This window comes from Coregonus clupeaformis, chromosome 7 (assembly GCF_020615455.1).
Source record: "Coregonus clupeaformis isolate EN_2021a chromosome 7, ASM2061545v1, whole genome shotgun sequence".
NCBI lineage: Eukaryota > Metazoa > Chordata > Actinopteri > Salmoniformes > Salmonidae > Coregonus > Coregonus clupeaformis.
The window spans coordinates 55,653,121-55,672,091 of record NC_059198.1 but is presented as its reverse complement, the minus strand read 5'-3'; positions in this window follow the sequence as shown (position 1 = coordinate 55,672,091).

Here is an 18,971-nt window from a genome sequence, read left to right as displayed (position 1 = left end):
CACTAGTGTAACCAGGAGGTGAGGCCTCATTTAACACAGCAAATTCATCAGGCTTAAGCCATGTTTCAGTCAGGCCAATCACATCGAGATTATGATCAGTGATTAGGTCATTGACTATGACTGCCTTTGAAGTGAGGGATCTAACATTAAGTAACCCTATTTTGAGATGTGAGGTATCACGATCTCTTTCAATAATGGCAGGAATGGAGGAGGTCTTTATCCTAATAAGATTGCTAGGGTGAACACCGCCATGTTTAGTTTTGCCCAACCTAGGTCGAGGCACAGACACAGTCTCAATGGGTATGGCTGAGCTCACTACACTGACTGTGCTATTGGCAGACTCCACTAAGCTGGCAGGTTGGCTAACAGCCTGCTGCCTGGCCTGCACCCTATTTCACTGTGGGGCTAGAGGAGTTAGAGCCCTATCTATGTTGGTAGATAAGAGGAGAGCACCCCTCCAGCTAGGATGGAGTCCGTCACTCCTCAGCAGGTCAGGCTTGGTCCTGTTTGTGGGTGAGTCCCAGAAAGAGGGCCAATTATCCACAAATGTTATCTTTTGGGAGGGGCAGAAAACAGTTTTCAACCAGCGATTAAGTGCTGAGACTCTGCTGTAGAGCTCGTCACTTCCCCTAACTGGGAGGGGGCCAGAGACAATTACTCGATGCCGACACATCTTTCTAGCTGATTTACAAGCTGAAGCTATGTTGCACTTGGTGACCTCTGACTGTTTCATCCTAACATCGTTGGTGCCGACGTGGATAACAATATCTCTATACTCTCTACACTCGCCAGTTTTAGCTTTAGCCAGCACCATCTTTAGATTAGCCTTAACGTCGGTAGCCCTGCCCCCTGGTAAACAGTGTATGATCGCTGGGTGATTCGTTTTAAGTCTAATACTGCGGGTAATGGAGTCGCCAATGACTAGGGTTTTCAATTTGTCAGAGCTAATGGTGGGAGCCTTCGGCGTCTCAGACCCGTAACGGGAGGAGTAGAGACTAGAGAAGACTCAGACTCAGACTCCGACTCGCTACATAATGGGGAAAACCGGTTGAAGGTTTCTGTCGGCTGAATGAGCGACACCGGTTGAGCATTCCAACAGTATTTCCCTCCAGAAGCCATGAGAAAGTTGTCCGGCTGCGGGGGACTGTGCGGGGGGATTTATACTAACGTTACTGTCTGTACTTACTGGTGGCACAGACGCTGTTTCTTCCTTTCCTACACTGAGATTACCCTTGCCTAACGATTGCGTCTGAAGCTGGGCTTGTAGCACAGCTATTTTCGCCGTAAAGGCGATCGTTCTCCTGTATATTATGAGTACAGCGACTGCAATTAGAAGACATCATGTTAATGTTACTACTTAGCTTCGGCTGTTGAAGATGTTGATGAACCATGTCCAGATAAAGCGTCCGGAGTGAAAAAAGTTGAATAAGGGAAAAAAGTTGCGATGGAAAAAGGAAAATAACGTAAAGTTGGCAGCTAAAACGCACAGGAAAATGACTCTTCTGTCTCGGGATAGACGTCCGGGGTGAAAAAGTTTAACGAAAAAAGATGAGTGAGGACAAAACTAAAAAGTTGGTAAATTTGTTGAACACAAAGATTGATTAAACGTTTATTAAAAGTAAAACGTGAATAGTTTGGCAGGTAGCCAAGTAGCAACAAACAGCACAGCAGTACGGAGACAATGTTATCATGGACTCAGTACTGGTACCCCCTGTATATAGCCAAGTTATCATGGACTCAGTACTGGTATCCCCTGTATATAGCCAAGTTATCATGGACTCAGTACTGGTACCCCCTGTATATAGCCAAGTTATCATGGACTCAGTACTGGTACCCCTGTATATAGCCAAGTTATCATGGACTCAGTACTGGTACCCCCTGTATATAGCCAAGTTATCATGGACTCAGTACTGGTACCCCCTGTATATACCCAAGTTATCTTTACTCATTGTGTATTTATTATTACTTTTATTATTACGTGTTCTACTTTTCTATATTTCTCTATTTTCTTTCTCTCTACATTGTTGGGAAGGGCCCGTAAGAAAGGGCCCTGTATGTATGCATTTAATCCACACCTGTTGTTTACGAAGCATGCGATGAATACAATTTGATTTAATCTGATGTTGACTATATTCTCCATTGTAGCTTTTGGAAAAACATAATTGATTCGTGTCGTGGAGCAAGAGTGAAACAGAGATGCTTACAACAGTAAGTATTTGTGTGCTCTCCGACCCCAGGCCATTCTATTTGGTCCCATTTCCTGGGTCCCTCCTGCACCGTGCTCTGCTCTGATCTGAGTTCAAACTGTGGAAATCACCATGTAAAGTCGTTTCCTTATGAGACAAGGCCGTACTGTTTTCAGCTCTGAAGGATTTCTTCTGTGTAAAGAACAGAACAAAGAGAAGCTTTAAAAAACTACAACAACAAATATTGCTTTGAATTCCATTTCCCATTTGAGCCGCCGCAGGGAGTTGGGCCCCGACAGAGCTGTGGGTTGCTGCTCACTTCTCAGCACGTTGTCATGCTTTTAAAGACATCGCCATCCCACTCTCTATACTGCTGCCTTGATGGACAGGTGTCATTCCTACTCTGAGACCAAATGAAACTTCCCAAACGGAACGAGTGCTGGAGATGAGGCAGGCGAACCAGGGAGAGGGAGATTGGCAAAACCGCTGGATGAGGATTTGGGCTCGGCTTGTACACTGTAAAAAGTAACTGCCTAACTCATTAAATAAATTGAGTCGTGACAACGCAAAAAACCTCCAATGATCAGTAGAACTCAAATCATAAAAGTAGTTCTAACTCAGATGTCAATAAGGTTTATCATCACTTAATGTTTTTAATGTTTGTATTGTTATCAAATATTAGGTTGTTGAGTAAAGCCAAATGTATTTATTTGTGTTCTGCTAATCCAAAGTTATTGTGTTTTTATATGTTATGATTTTATTTTATTTTAAAGTCAAGCTAATATTTATTAAATAAGTTATTCTTACTTGATTCTATTATGATTTACGCCTTTACTTAACATAACAAAGTAGTAGTCAGACACATTGATATTTGAACAGAAAACACTTTATCAGTGTTGTGCTGATATATAATTATTATTATTATTATTATTACTATAACTATTATTATTACTATTATTATTAGTATTATTATTATTACTATTATTATTATTATTATTATTGTTATTATTACGTGTATTATTATTACTATTATTATTACTTTTATTATTACTATTATTATTACTATTATTATTGTTACTATTATTATTACTATTATTAGTTGTATTATTACTACTATTATTATTATTGTTACTATTATTATTACTATTATTATTACTATTCTTAGTATTACATTTTTTGCCAGTTATGAATACTTAATAGTGCCACATGGCTCTGTTTTTTGAGGATTGTGGGTAATTCCATTTTTTGGGACTTAATTATACTTTTACACAATGTTGTATGCATGTTTGAAGAAAGAAAAGTATATTTCTTGTTCGTGATGAACGGATATCAAAACCAGCGGACAAATTGATGTTCAATATTGAGACAAGCCTTTCCCATCATCAACAAGGTCATGTGCACCACTCTTAATGAGAGAGACAAATGCAGCACCCTGTAATGCTTAAAGCGCTTCCTAATGCTAGAGGTATGAGCACTGTGCTCAACAATGACTGGTTACAGCTCTACCTCCAGTTACTGTTAGAGGAATGAGCACTGTGCTCAACAATGACTGGTTACAGCTCTACCTCCCGTTACTGTTAGAGGAATGAACACTGTGCTCAACAATGACTGGTAAAGTGGGTTAAAATGACACATTTTAAAATACAAGAAACAATGTTAAACATTAAAGACATGACCACTGAACATTACTAATCAGAGCTACTTACACATGAAAATAATTAGCAATGAAGGTTAATCATTTAAGTAGAAGTGACACATTATATTCACTAAAGCAAATATGAATGTTCAATTAACTTCAATATTTATAGTTCAGAATACATAATGCAATTTAGTGTCAATTCATAAAACACAAAACAGTTAGTGATATGGGTGGTGTGTGGGTAGTATTGTGGGTGTTGATGTGGGGGGTGATGTGGGTGGTATTGTGGGTGTTTTTGTGGGTGGTGATGTCCCTTTATTACTTTAAGTATTGGACACTGAAATACTTAGAGTTGGGTTACTCCAATGGTTCTAGGCAACGGGTTTCCACAGAAAAGTTAGTTAGCAGAACTAATTGCTTTATACAGTGTAGTGACCACGGACGGTGTGTTGTGCCAGAAAACAGCACTTTCCCCTAAAGGGGGCCATTTCAGACACAGCCTGTGTTCCTGGCTGTGATATCTGTCCAGCTTCAGGAGCCTGGATAACAGGTGGTGGTGGTGGTAGCAGGCCTCTGATGGGGCATGCCTTATCCAGGAGCCTGGATAACAGGTGGTGGTGGTGGTAGCAGGCCTCTGATGGGGCATGCCTTATCCAGGAGCCTGGATAACAGGTGGTGGTGGTGGTAGCAGGCCTCTGATGGGGCATGCCTTATCCAGGAGCCTGGATAACAGGTGGTGGTGGTGGTAGCAGGCCTCTGATGGGGCATGCCTTATCCAGGAGCCTGGATAACAGGTGGTGGTGGTGGTAGCAGGCCTCTGGTGGGGCATGCCTTATCCAGGAGCCTGGATAACAGGTGGTGGTGGTGGTAGCAGGCCTCTGGTGGGGCATGCCTTATCCAGGAGCCTGGATAACAGGTGGTGGTGGTGGTAGCAGGCCTCTGATGGGGCATGCCTTATCCAGGAGCCTGGATAACAGGTGGTGGTGGTGGTAGCAGGCCTCTGATGGGGCATGCCTTATGCATCCTACCTCCTCGCAGAATGCAGGACGCATGTTTGATCTATACCAACAGTATGGATGATGAATGCCAACAGTATGAATGATGAATGCCAACAGTATGAATGATGAATGCCAAGAGTATGAATGATGAATGCCAAGAGTATGAATGATGAATGCCAACAGTATGAATGATGAATGCCAACAGTATGAATGATGAATGCCAAGAGTATGAATGATGAATGCCAAGAGTATGAATGATGAATGCCAAGAGTATGAATGATGAATGCCAACAGTATGAATGATGAATGCCAAGAGTATGAATGATGAATGCCAAGAGTATGAATGATGAATGCCAAGAGTATGAATGATGAATGCCAACAGTATGAATGATGAATGCCAACAGTATGAATGATGAATGCCAAGAGTATGAATGATGAATACCAAGAGTATGAATGATGAATGCCAAGAGTATGAATGATGAATGCCAACAGTATGAATGATGAATGCCAACAGTATGAATGATGAATGCCAAGAGTATGAATGATGAATGCCAAGAGTATCGTAGTGTAGAGCTGTGGTATAATGTAGCATAGAGCGTTAGCCTAGTCAGCACCACTGAGGGAAAAGAGAGAAGGAACAAAAATAACAACACCACACCATACTGTACGATTTTTTTCCCCCCCTGTTCCTACCTCCGTTCCTTCGGTTCCCAGCAGCTGCTTTGATGAACCTTTTTGTCTCCTTTATAGCAACGGCAAATCACTGGCTGCTTTCCCTTCAAGTTCCACAGGAGACTAGAACAATTTAGCGGTATCCATCTGAAAGATTAGCTTAGCACAGAGAGAAACACAGAATCCACCTGAAAGATTAGCTTAGCACAGAGAGAAACACAGAATCCATCTGAAATATTAGCTTAGCACAGAGAGAAACACAGAATCCATCTGAAAGATTAGCTTAGCACAGAGAGAAACACAGAATCCACCTGAAAGATTAGCTTAGCAGAGACAGAAACACAGAATCCACCTGAAAGATTAGCTTAGCACAGAGAGAAACACAGAATCCATCTGAAAGATTAGCTTAGCACAGAGAGAAACACAGAATCCATCTGAAAGATTAGCTTAGCAGAGAGAGAAACACCGAAAATAAAGAAAAGTCTTAAGCTGAATGTTAGTTATTCAAGAAGAGGATCCTCGTCTTTTTAGAATTTCTTATGGTTTATTTTCTTCTATAAAACGGTTTAAAGTCGGTGCTTTGTCAACGTTAACCATATCATCTGACGGAGTGTCGAAGGAGCTCTGTGTAAATGACGCAGTCCCTCTCCTCCTCTCCTCCTCTCCTCCTCTCCTCCTCTCCTCCTCTCCCCCTCTCCCCTCTCCTCTCTCCTCCCCCCCTCCTCCTCCCTCCCCCTCCCTCCCCCTCTCCTCCTCTCCCCTCTCCTCCTCTCCTCCTCCTCTCCTCCTCTCCTCCCTCTCCTCTCTCCTCTCCTCTCCCTCTCCTCTCCTCCTCTCCTCCTCCTCTCCTCTCCTCTCCTCTCCTCTCCTCTCCTCTCCTCTCCTCCTCTCCTCCTCTCCTTTCCGCTCCGCTACACAACGACAGAAGCCTCTCAATCATGCATCAGAGGATGAATGATGGAAGTATGGAAGAGAGGGAGGGGAGAGAGGGAGGGGAGAGAGGGAGGGGAGAGAGGGAGGGGAGAGAGGGAGGGGAGAGAGAGGGGAGAGAGGGAGGGGAGAGAGGGAGGGGAGAGAGAGAGGACTGGAAGGGGGCGGGGGGGAGACACTGTGATGCACAACTTTCTTTTTCTCTTTTATCTTGCGGGAGAAAGGGACGAGAGAGATTCATTATGACACAACCTGCTTTATCACAAACATCAAGACAAGGAAGTGTTCTTTCAGTGATATTTTTTGCTGCAGTTGTTTCTGCCAACCTCTACAGAATAACATATAAAGCCACTTTGATTTATGTTCACCAGGACAGGACAATGCTAAAGAAGTCCCTCACGTCAATATGAGATATGGAAGAAATAATAGCATTCTTTCAGTTTCACTCTCTACCTTCATATCATGTTTGCTTATATATAGTTGAGTCTATAAAATGAGTACAGTGTTCTTCAAATGGGGTGATTTCCTGCAAAACAGAAATACATAGCTCTTTACTGTCCAACCTGATCCATCCATTCAGATTGGTAAATATATACAGTGGGGAAAAAAAGTATTTAGTCAGCCACCAATTGTGCAAGTTCTCCCACTTAAAAAGATGAGAGAGGCCTGTAATTTTCATCATAGGTACACGTCAACTATGACAGACAAAATGAGAAGAAAAAAATCCAGGAAATCACATTGTAGGATTTTTAATGAATTTATTTGCAAATTATGGTGGAAAATAAGTATTTGGTCAATAACAAAAGTTTCTCAATACTTTGTTATATACCCTTTGTTGGCAATGACACAGGTCAAACGTTTTCTGTAAGTCTTCACAAGGTTTTCACACACTGTTGCTGGTATTTTGGCCCATTCCTCCATGCAGATCTCCTCTAGATCAGTGATGTTTTGGGGCTGTCGCTGGGCAACACGGACTTTCAACTCCCTCCAAAGATTTTCTATGGGGTTGAGATCTGGAGACTGGCCAGGCCACTCCAGGACCTTGAAATGCTTCTTACGAAGCCACTCCTTCGTTGCCCGGGCGGTGTGTTTGGGATCATTGTCATGCTGAAAGACCCAGCCACGTTTCATCTTCAATGCCCTTGCTGATGGAAGGAGGTTTTCACTCAAAGTCTCACGATACATGGCCCCATTCATTCTTTCCTTTACACGAATCAGTCGTCCTGGTCCCTTTGCAGAAAAACAGCCCCAAAGCATGATGTTTCCACCTCCATGCTTCACAGTAGGTATGGTGTTCTTTGGATGCAACTCAGCATTCTTTGTCCTCCAAACACGACGAGTTGAATTTTAACCAAAAAGTTCTATATTGGTTTCATCTGACCATATGACATTCTCCCAATCCTCTTCTGGATCATCCAAATGCACTATAGCAAACTTCAGACGGGCCTGGACATGTACTGGCTTAAGCAGGGGGACACGTCTGGCACTGCAGGATTTGAGTCCCTGGCGGCGTAGTGTGTTACTGATGGTAGGCTTTGTTACTTTGGTCCCAGTTCTCTGCAGGTCATTCACTAGGTCCCCCTTGGGATCATTTTGACCCCACGGGGTGAGATCTTGCGTGGAGCCCCAGATCGAGGGAGATTATCAGTGGTCTTGTATGTCTTCCATTTCCTAATAATTGCTCCCACAGTTGATTTCTTCAAACCAAGCTGCTTACCTATTGCAGATTCAGTCTTCCCAGCCTGGTGCAGGTCTACAATGTTGTTTCTGGTGTCCTTTGACAGCTCTTTGGTCTTGGCCATAGTGGAGTTTGGAGTGTGACTGTTTGAGGTTGTGGACAGGTGTCTTTTATACTGATAACAAGTTCAAACAGGTGCCATTAATACCGGTAACGAGTGGAGGACAGAGGAGCCTCTTAAAGAATAAGTTACAGGTCTTGCTTGTTTGTAGGTGACCAAATACTTATTTTCCACCAAAATTTGCAAATAAATTCATTAAAAATCCTACAATGTGATTTTCTGTTTTTTTTTCTCAATTTGTCTGTCATAGTTGACGTGTACCTATGACGAAAATTACAGGCCTCTCTCATCTTTTTAAGTGGGAGAACTTGCACAATTGGTGGCTGACTAAATACTTTTTTCCCCACTGTAATTACATATCAGAACTTTAACTGTAATTTAAAAGGACCTCTGTGCTGCTAAATGTCACACAGACACTGTTGTAACATCATTGTTGTACGACTGATTTCACCTAATTGGTGGACTACACACACACACACACACACACACACACACACACACACACCTCTTAGGCCTCGTCTGCTAGTCATTAGTCCTTTAGCAGTATCCTCAGCGAACACTTGTCATTCAAACAGCTACTTAGTGAGATATCTGTTTCTCTAGTCAGATCCTCTCAGATTGTTCAGGATCTGTTTCCTCTCTGTTTCTCTAGTCAGATCCTCTCAGATTGTTCCGGATAATACATTCCAGATGCAGTAGGTGTCCCAGTCAGAAGTTAAAGTTCAACATTGAAAAGGCAAATGAAAAACAAGTATGAGAACAACAACAAGTAATTAGTTAGTAAACCTAATTAACTTTAACACTTCAACACTAAAAATAAGTTACATACAACACTTCAACACTGAAATTAGTTTTACAAAAGCAGTTCAATACTGAAATGAGTTTTGGAGAGTCACTTGTTGGCAATTTAATTAATAGATTCCCACAAAGGCTTTTTCGTAGAAACTCTCATCATCACATGTGTTCATTAGCGAGATCATGTTGCCAACATATTATCTCCCAAACACTAATGCTGTGGAGTATCAGGATGGAAGCTGATAATACTACTGTTTATCTACTTCCTACTTCTTACTGTGTGTGTGTGTGTGTGTGTGTGTGTGTGTGTGTGTGTGTGTGTGTGTGTGTGTGTGTGTGTGTGTGTGTGTGTGTGTGTGTGTGTGTGTGAACCACATGCTGTCAGATACAATCTGGATGTCATTGTATAAACTTAACAATGACAGATTCAGATTCTGCCAAGGTGCTAATTGGTGCAAAGGAGTGGAGAGGGGAGGGGATAGGATAGGAGAGGAGAGGGGAGGGGATAGGATAGGAGAGGAGAGGAGAGGGGAGGGGATAGGATAGGAGAGGAGAGGAGAGGGGAGGGATAGGATAGGAGAGGAGAGGAGAGGGTAGATAGCTCATGTCTTGGCAGTAGCACTGTAGACTACTTTATCACTGACCTCAACCCAGAGTCTCTCAGAGCGTTCACAATCAGCCCACTGACACCAAAAAACAATTAGGCAAAAACAAATAAAATCCCTTTTAGACAAATTCCTGGACAAAACGTTCCACTGTAATAGTGAAGGTGTAAACTTGGCAGTAGAAAACCTAAACAGTATATTTTACCTCTCAGCTTAAAAATCTTTAACAGAAAACCTAAGAAATGTAACAACAATGACAATGACAAATGGTTTGATGAAGAATGTAAAAACCTATTAAAGAAATTGAGAAACCTATCCAACCAAAAACAAAGAGACCCAGAACCTGAGCCTTCCATAGACTCTAACCACTTCTGGGAAAATTGGAAAACACTAAACAATCAACAACACAAAGAGTTATCTATCCAAAACGGAGATGTATGGGTAAACCACTTCTCCAATCTTTTTGGCCCTATAACAAAGAACAAACAGCAATAAATTATACATGATCAAATGCAAATCTTAGAATCAACTATAAAAGACGACCAGAACCCACTGGATTCTCCAATTACATTGAATGAACTACAGGACAAAATACAAACCCTCCAACCCAAAAAAGCCTGTGGTGTTGATGATATCCTCAATGAAATTATAAAATATACAGACCACAAATTCAAATTGGCTATACTTAAACTCTTCAACATCATCCTTAACTCTGGCATCTTCCCCAATATTTGGAACCAAGGACTGATCACCCCAATCCAAAAATTGGAGACAATTGACCCCAATAACTACCGTGGGATATGCGTCAACAGCAACCTTGGTGGTCCTCTGTAGCTCAGCTGGTAGAGCATGGCGCTTGTAACGCCAAGGTATTGGGTTCGATCCCCGGGACCACCCATACACAAAAATGTATGCACGCATGACTGTAATTCGCTTTGGATAAAAGCGTCTGCTAAATGGCATATTATATTATTATATTATTATAACCTTGGGAAAATCCTCTGCATTATCATTAACAGCACAATAGTTCATTTCATCAGTGAAAACAATGTACTGAGCAAATGTCAAATTGGCATTTTACCAAATTACCGTACGACAGACCACATATTCACCCTGCACACCCTAATTGACAAAAAAACAAACCAAAACAAAGGCAAAGTTTTCTCATGCTTTGTTGATTTCAAAAAAGCCTTTGACTCAATTTGCATGAGGGTCTGCTTACAAATTGATGGAAAGTGGGGTTGGGGGAAAAACATACAACATTATAAAATCCATGTACACAAACAACAAGTGTGCGGTTAAAATTGGCAAAAAACACACACACATTTCTTTCCACAGGGCCGTGGGGTGAGACAGGGATGCAGTTTAAGCCCCACCCTCTTCAACATATATATCAACGAATTGGCGAGGGCACTAGAACAGTCTGCAGCACCCGGCCTCACCCTACTAGAATCTGAAGTCAAATGTCTACTGTTTGCTGATGATCTGGTGCTTCTGTCACCAACCAAGGAGGGCCTACAGCAGCACCTAGATCTTTTGCACAGATTCTGTCAGACCTGTGCCCTGACAGTAAATCTCAGTAAGACAAAAATAATGGTGTTCCAAAAAAGGTCCAGTTGCCAGGACCACAAATACAAATTCCATCTAGAAACCATTGCCCTAGAGCATACAAAAAATGATACATACCTCGGCCTAAACATCAGCGCCACAGGTAACTTCCACAAAGCTGTGAACGATCTCAGAGACAAGACAAGAAGGGCCTTCTATGCCATCAAAAGGAACATAACATTTGACATACCAATTAGGATCTGGCTAAAAATACTTGACTCAATTAGGATCTGGCTAAAAATACTTGACTCAGTTATAGAACCCATTGCCCTTTATGGTTGTGAGGTCTGGGGTCCGCTCACCAACCAAGAATTCACAAAATTGGACCAACACCAAATTGAGACTCTGCATGCAGAATTCTGCAAAAATATCCTCTGTGTACAACGAAAAACACCAAATATTGCATGCAGAACAGAATTAGGCCGATTCCCGCTAATTATCAAAACCCAGAAAAGAGCCGTTAAATTCTATAACCACTTAAAAGGAAGCGATTCCCAAACCTTCCATAACAAAGCCATCACCTACAGAGAGATGACCTTGAGAAGAGTCCTCTAAGTAAGTGTCACGCCCTGACATAGGGTTCGCTAGTTGGTTTGGTCAGGGTGTGAGTATCTATGTAATGTGCATATCTATGTGGTGTATTTCTATGTCGGCCGGGTGTGGTTCCCAATTAGAGGCAGCTGTCGATCGTTGTCTCTGATTGGGGATCATACTTAGGCATCCATTTTGCCTACCTATGTTGTGGGATCTTGACTCTTGTTTGGCTTGTTTGTGTGTAGCCATTGTGAGCTTCACGTTACGTTGCTTTTGATCGTTTTGTCGTGTCTTAACTTGGTTAATAAACATGCTGCACCTTGGTCCAATCCTGTACTCAACGAACGTGACAGTAAGCTGGTCCTAGGGCTCTGTTCACAAACAAAAACAGACCCCACAGAGCCCAGGACAACAACACAATTAGACCCAACCAAATCATGAGAAAACAAAAAGAGAATTACTTGTCACATTGGAAAGAATTTAAAAAACAGAGCAAACTAGAAAGCTATTTGGCCCTAAACAGAGAGTATACAGTGGCAGAATACCTGACCACTGTGAATGACCCAAACTTAAGGAAAGCTTTGACTATGTACAGACTCAGTGAGCATAGCCTTGCTATTGAGAAAGGCCGCCGTAGGCAGACCTGGCTCTCAAGAGAAGACAGGCTATGTGCACACTGCCCACAAAATGAGGTGGAAACTGAGCTACACTTCCTAACCTCCTGCCAAATCTATGACCATATTAGAGACACATATTTCCCTCAGATTACAGAGATCCACAAAGAATTCGAAAACAAACCCAATTATCTACTGGGTGAAATACCACGGTATGCAATCACAACAGAAATATTTACGACCTGTTGCCACAAGAAAAGGGCAACCAGTGAAGAACAAACACCATTGTAAATACAACCCATATTTATGTTTATTTATTTTCCATTTGTACTTTAACTATTTGCACATTGTTACAACACTGTATATATACATAATATGACATTTGAAATGTCTTTATTCTTTTGGAACTTCTGAGTGTAATGTTTACTGTTAATATTTATTGTTTATTTCACTTTTGTTTACTATCTACTTCTCTTGCTTTGGCAACGTTAACATACGTTTCCCATGCCAATAAAGCCCTTAAATTTAAATTGAAATTGAATTGATAGGAGGGGAGAGGAAAAGAGTGTGAAGGGGAGAGGATAGGAGAGGAGAGGAGAGGAGAGGAGAGGAGAGGAGAGGAGAGGAGAGGAGAGGAGAGGAGAGGAGAGGAGGGGGACAAATGTAGACTGTAGACTCAAAGTAGCCACTTAGCTGAAGTATCTTTTCACTGGTTCTATCTCAGTTCATGTCATTCTGTCTTTACAGATGTTTCTCTCTCAGTTCAATTCATACTTTTTTAAAGTTGTTTCTCTCTCAGTTCATGTCATTCTGCCTTTAAATATGTTTCTCTCTCAATTAATGCCATTCTGTTTTTACAAATGATTCTCTCTAAGTTCATGTCATTCTGTCTCTACAGATGTTTCTCTCTCAGTTCATGTCATTCTGTCTCTACAGATGTTTCCCTCTCAGTTCATGTCATTCTGTCTTTACAGATGTTTCTCTCCCAGTTAATGTCATTCTGTCTCTACAGATGTTTCAATCTCAGTTCAATTCATCCTGTTTTAACGTTTTTTTCTCTCTCAGTTCATGTCATTCTGTCTCTACAGTTGTTTCTCTCTCAGTTCATGTCATTCTGTATTTACATATGTTTCTCTCTCAGTTCATGTCATTCTGTCTCTACAGATGTTTCTTTCCCATTTCATGTCATTCTGTCTCCACAGATGCAGTGTCAAGTCTCTTCTCGCTTAACAACGAGATAAGTTAATTCTGATATAGTGAGAGTTAACCTGTCTTAACCGATTGTTTAGTTCACACCTACGTCTCTGCTATAGACAGCCTTTTCCCAGACATGCTAGACCAATTAGTATTCAGTCCCACTAGACTCCTGAGTGGCGCAGTGGTCTAAGGCACTGCATCGCAGTGCTAACTGTGCCACTAGAGATCCTGGTTCGAATCCAGGCTCTGTCGCAGCCGGCCGCGACCGGGAGACTCATGGGCGGCGCACATTGGCCCAGCGTCGTCCAGGGTAGGGGAGGGAATGGCCGGCAGGGATGTAGCTCAGTTGATAGAGCATGGCGTTTGCAACGCCAGGGTTGTGGGTTCGATTCCCACGGGGGGCCAGTATAAAAAAAATTATGTATTCACTAACTGTAAGTCGCTCTGGATAAGAGCGTCTGCTAAATGACTAAAATGTAAATGTAATGATGATACGTTAGTATTCAGTCCCACTATGCCCCTAGAGAAGGAATAAAAGTAAATGATGTTATGCTTCCTGAATGAAGTTAAACGAGCCTCAGACCAGCCTTCCTGATTTAACTTTCTTAAAGCATATTATAATGTGAGAGCTGATGCACTGCTCCCCTGTTTGATACTGTCTGTACTGTCTTTGAAGTTACATTGTCACAATGTGTTTTCTCTTGAAATATTTCAATAACACCTACAGCTGAAGAGCAGAGAGGCTCTCTGTATTTCACACCATCATAAAAAAGCAACAGCTCTGGGTGGCAGGTGGGGAGGAGGGAAGGAGAACATCACAGCTTGGAGAGGAGAGGTGGGGGGAGGGAGGGAGGGAGGGAGAGAGGGCTTGGAGAGGAGAGGTGGGGGAGGGAGGGAGGGAGGGAGGGAGGGAGGGCTTGGAGAGGAGAGGTGGGGGGAGGGAGGGAGGGAGGGAGGGAGGGCTTGGAGAGGAGAGGTGGTGGAGGGAGGGAGGGAGGGAGGGAGGGAGGGCTTGGAGAGGAGAGGTGGGAGAGGGAGGGAGGGAGGGAGGGAGGGAGGGAGGGAGGGAGGGAGGAGAGAACATCACAGCTTGTGCTTAAGTGTATTTTTGTGGCGCAAAACATTTTGTGGAAGGTACAACATCGCGCACAAATCCCCTTTGCACTCAACGTCATTGAGATACGTTGAGTTTGCTTGTAGGCCTATTTAGCAGGGAAACTGTGAAGCCAGCTGCACAGCCTATTGCCTGTTTCTGTTTCTGAGTCATTTATTAAAGAATGTAAAACAATATTGTGTCTGTTTGAGACTTTTCATTACATCATTGTTAGCTTTTCTTTATATGGCCTAAAATACATGTGTTCATGTGGGCAGAATATTATATATACAGTGAGGGGAAAAAGTATTTGAGATCCTGCTGATTTTGTACGTTTGCCCACTGACAAATAAATAATCAGTCTATAATTTTAATGGCAGGTTTATTTGAACAGTGAGAGACAGAATAACAACAAAAAAATCCAGTAAGACGCATGTCAAAAATGTTATAAATGTATTTGCATTTTAATGAGGGAAATAAGTATTTGACCCCCCTCTCAATCAGAAAGATTTCTGGCTCCCAGGTGTCTTTTATACAGGTAACAAGCTGAGAATAGGAGTACACTCTTAAAAGGGAGTGCTCCTAATCTCAGCTTGTTACCTGTAGAAAAGACACCTGTCCACAGAAGCGATCAATCAATCAGATTCCAAACTCTCGACCATGGCCAAGACCAAAGAGCTCTCCAAGGATGTCAGGGACAAGATTGTAGACCTACACAAGGCTGGAATGGGCTACAAGACCATCGCCAAGCAGCTTGGTGAGAAGGTGACAACAGTTGGTGCGATTATTCGCAAATGGAAGAAACACAAAAGAACTGTCGATCTCCCTCGGCCTGGGGCTCCATGCAAGATATCACCTCGTGGAGTTGCAATGATCATGTGAACGGTGACGAATCAGCCCAGAACTACATGGGAGGATCTTGTCAATGATCTCAAGGCAGCTGGGACCATAGTCACCAAGAAAACAATTGGTAACACACCACGCCGTGAAGGACTGAAATCCTGCAGCGCCCGCAAGGTCCCCCTGCTCAAGAAAGCACATATACAGGGCCGTCTGAAGTTTGCCAATGAACATCTGAATGATTCAGAGGAGAACTGGGTGAAAGTGTTGTGGTCAGGTGAGACCAAAATCGAGCTCTTTGGCATCAACTCAACTCGCCATGTTTGGAGGAGGAGGAATGCTGCCTATGACCCCAAGAACACCATCCCCACCGTCAAACATGGAGGTGGAAACATTATGCTTTGGGGGTGTTTTTCTGCTAAGGGGACAGGACAACTTCACCGCATCAAAGGGACGTTGGACGGGGCCTAGCCAGTCTCCAGACCTTAATCCCATAGAAAATCTGTGGAGGGAGCTGAAGGTTCGTGTTGCCAAACGTCAGCCTCGAAACCTTAATGACTTGGAGAAGATCTGCAAAGAGGAGTGGAACAAAATCCCTCCTGAGATGTGTGCAAACCTGGTGTCCAACTACAAGAAACGTCTGACCTCTGTGATTGCCAACAAGGGTTTTGCCACCAAGTACTAAGTCATGTTTTGCAGAGGGGTCAAATACTTATTTCCCTCATTAAAATGCAAATCAATTTATAACATTTTAGACATGCGTTTTTCTGGATTTTTTTGTTGTTATTCTGTCTCTCACTGTTCAAATAAGCATACCATTAAAATGATAGACTGATCATGTCTTTGTCAGTGGGCAAACGTACAAAATCAACAGGGCGTCAAATACTTTTTTCCCCTCACTGTAGGTTAAAGACATAGCATAATGAATTTTGATCAGTTATGAAAATAAAACATTTTATGCGGAAAAAATTGATTGGGTAAAAGGAAGACATTTCAATTAAAGAAACTTTATGCTTTCGAATGCCGAGGTCGCATAACCCTCACTGACGCGGTTATCTCCAAGTTAACCAATGTTCATACATACTGCAGGACGCCACTACAGTAACAGGTCATAGCGACAACTGATAACCTTTCAGACAATTTAAAAAAGGCATCAGAAGCTTCTGTACGAATTCTGTTCTGGCATAGAATGTTCGGTATTGTTTCCCTGACAACAGAAAACATTGCTGATTGATGTGCAGTTGTGTTGTTTTTCTGCTGTTTTTTTATGGTAGGGTAGATAGATGTGTTCTCTTTCTACTAAATATATTGGTACGTTATTGTATTTAACCTCTTAAGGATTACACCCTTCTTTTCAATTTCAGCCTAAAATGACATCCCCAAATCTAACTGCCTGTAGCTCAGGACCTGAAGCAAGGATATGCATATTATTGATACTATTTGAAAGAAAAAGATTTTGAAGTTTGTGTAAATGTGAAATAAATGTAGGAGAACATAACACAATAGATCTGGTAAAATATCAAACAAACAAAAAAACGTATGTTTTCTATTTTTGTTGCATCATCTTTGACATGAAAAATAAAAGCCATAGATTCAGGTAGGAAGCTGGATGTCATTTAGATGTTGTTCACAAGAGGTCAACAGTGTATGTGCAAAGTTTTAGACTGATACCTTCAAGAATGAGCGAGATACATAACATTTAGTATGAAGTCACCCAGGTGTCCCTCAAATGTACCCAAGTGGCCTCCAAGTGTTGGAAAATTGATACATTTTTCAAGTACGTAACTATAGAGAACATACAGAAATGCTACGGTAATAAAAATTACAAGTTTACACACTCCCGGGAATATCATACATGATGGATCATTAGCTTCCCTACATAAAGACACTAACCTTCACACCTCTAGATGGCCGGGCGGGGTGGGTGTGGAGCCAGAGAACAGCAGCAGGGGTCAGACTGAATGAACCAGTTTCTACTGGAGGACTTGAATGTGGTCTCTTTGGTGTTGGCTCCCAGAGGTCATCTGAGTCAGACTCTCTAGCACTATAGAAGATCAAAAAAATTCAGTGAGAACTCAAGTTTACGATCACTTATTTTATTGAACCTTTATTTTAGCAGGGGGTGTGCCCTGCATCAATACTTTTACGGATGAGCCCTGCATCAATACATCAAGTAAACAACGCATATCTATAAACATATATTTTGTAGAGTTTGGGGAACACAATCACTATAATGATATATGTTTACCAATAGTAAATAGGGCACAGATCTACAATGTATTTAAACAGACCTAACATGTATTAGCATATCCATTGTGTATTTTATGTTGACTGAGTCTCTAGCACTATAGAAGATTTAAAAAAATCAGTAAGAACTCAAGTTTACTATTACTTATTTGATTGAACCTTTATTTTAGCAGTGGGTGAGCCTTGCATCAATTATTTTAGCAGGGGGTGAGCCTTGCATCATTTATTTTAGCAGGGGGTGAGCCTTGCATCAATTATTTTAGCAGGGGGTGAGCCTTGCATCAATACTTTTAGCAGGGGGTGAGCCTTGCATCAATTATTTTAGCAGGGGGTGAGCCTTGCATCAATACTTTTAGCAGGGGGTGAGCCTTGCATCAATTATTTTAGCAGGGGGTGAGCCTTGCATCATTTATTTTAGCAGGGGGTGAGCCTTGCATCAATTATTTTAGCAGGGGGTGAGCCTTGCATCAATTATTTTAGCAGGGGGTGAGCCTTGCATCAATTATTTTAGCAGGGGGTGAGCCTTGCATCAATTATTTTAGCAGGGGGTGAGCCTTGCATCAATACTTTTAGCAGGGGGTGAGCCTTGCATCAATACTTTTAGCAGGGGGTGAGCCTTGCATCAATACTTTTAGCATTGGGTGAGCCTTGCATCAATTATTTTAGCAGGGGGTGAGCCTTGCATCAATACTTTTAGCAGGGGGTGAGCCTTGCATCAATACTTTTAGCAGGGGGTGAGCCTTGCATCAATACTTTTAGCAGGGGGTGAGCCTTGCATCAATACTTTTAGCAGGGGGTGAGCCTTGCATCAATTATTTTAGCAGGGGGTGAGCCTTCCATCAATTATTTTAGCAGGGGGGTGAGCCCTAGCCAATGTGTATTTTATGTTGACTATCACATGCTGTGCCTATGGTTTTCGAGTGCCCTATTCACCATTGGTAAACATATTTCATTAAAGTGATTACATATATAGCAATCAAATAAAAATATCTCAAATAAATAATATGCAAGGTTTTAAATAAGTGCATTCGCATGAGAAGAAATCAAGTATTTTACCTCCCAGTCTAAAGTTAGGTATTTCCCATCCAATAGAAATCGCTAACTGAGTCCTCATCAACTTCTATGTCACTTTCCAGATCGATTTCTGCAATAATCTCGTCCAAATCTGTATACTTGGTCTTCTATGTTCTCTCGATTTGAATGGGAGAAGGTCAT